We start from the raw sequence: 1552 nt of genomic DNA, 5'->3' as shown, positions 1-1552 counted from the left end.
CAAGTCATTTTTTCTTCCTAGGACCTCATTTCTTCATTTGTAACATAGGGATAGTACTATTTGCATCATAGCACCGCAATGAGTATTTTATTAAATAGCTTTTGTGCCTCATATATGTTAAGTACCCAATAAAATGTGGTTGCTGTAATACTAATTGTGAGAATCCCAGGGAGATTATTTTTGTGCAATAATCATTTCCCCTTTTTGGCTATCCATGGTGGGGTCAGTGGACAGATCACCAGGGGGAACAGTGAGAAAAATTTGGCAGGAGGAGCCTCCATTTCCAAATATGCACACAAAATGTACCTCTTGCCTAAGCCAGAGGTGGAGGTAGATGTCATGTGTCATATAAGTCTCTGTCAGTTTGGAGAAATATGTTTTCAATCATAAACTAGGAAAACACTTTCTTATTCTCCAACAACTTCCACAGGGCATCTTTGATCTCTTTGTTCCTTAAACTGTAGATTAGAGGGTTCAGCATGGGGATCACCAGTGAATAGAACACAGACACCACCTTGTCCCTGCCAAGAGAGTAGCTGGAGCTGGGTCGCAGGTACATGAAAAGGGCTGTCCCAAACAGCAGAGTCACCACCATCAGGTGTGAGGCACATGTGTTGAAGGCTTTCCTTTGGCCTTCCACTGAATGGATCTTCAAGACAGCAGCAACTATGTAACTGTAGGAGATGATGAGGATGAGGAATGATGTTCCCCCAATAGTGACCACTACAAGAAAATTCACCACTTGACTGAGGAACGTGTCAGAGCAAGAAAGTGCTAAAACTGGTGGGAGGTCACAGAAGAAATGGTTGATGATGTTGGGTCCACAGAAGTGGAGCTGAAATATAGAGCAGGCCTGGTTCAGGGAGCTCAGGAAGCCACTGAAATATGCCCCAATCACCATGCGTGTACAGAGACCCTGGGACATGATGGCAGTGTAGAGCAGGGGACTGGAGATGGCTGTGTATCGATCATATGCCATAGCAGTCAGGAGAAAGCACTCAGTTAGACCTATGCCATCAAAAAAAAAAGAACTGAGCAGCACAACCCAGGAATGATATGGTCTTCTGCTCCTGGAAGAAGTCAGTGAGCATCTTGGGAGCCACTGTGGAAGAGTAACAGATGTCAATGAAGGACAACTTGCTGAGGAAGAAATACATGGGTGTTTGCAGACGGGTGTCACTTCTGATTAGAAAGATGAGGGCCAGGTTCCAGGAGAGGGTCACAAGATAGATACCCAGGAAGGTCACAAAGAGCAGGACCTGGAGTTCTGGATGGTCTGCAAATCCCACGAAGATGAATGTGGTCACTGATGAGCTGTTCCAGGCCTTAGTTGTGGACGTGTTTCCCATGGACCACAATGACAAGATGCAGATCTGGGATAATAATGACAATCTGCACTACAGTGGTATCAACAAATAATTAAAAAATATGTGAGAGGGAGAGCAAAGTATTACAGAGGATTACAACTTTATGCAAAGATTCTCTCTCTTTCTCTCAGAAGGCAATTATAGTCATTGTCTTAAATATTTGCTTTTTAATATAGCATGGTTGA

The 1552-nt window shown here is 43.7% G+C and overlaps 1 pseudogene; it reads right to left on the bottom strand.

Moving 5' to 3' along the window:
- Positions 1–391: 391 nt before the first annotated feature.
- On the bottom strand, positions 392–1349 carry LOC139040706 (olfactory receptor 5A1-like; annotated as a pseudogene).
- Positions 1350–1552: the final 203 nt, after the last annotated feature.

This window comes from Equus asinus, chromosome 17, assembly GCF_041296235.1.
Source record: "Equus asinus isolate D_3611 breed Donkey chromosome 17, EquAss-T2T_v2, whole genome shotgun sequence".
Classification (NCBI taxonomy): domain Eukaryota; kingdom Metazoa; phylum Chordata; class Mammalia; order Perissodactyla; family Equidae; genus Equus; species Equus asinus.
The sequence above is the reverse complement of the archived record's forward strand: the minus strand, read 5'-3'. Positions and strand labels throughout refer to the sequence as shown.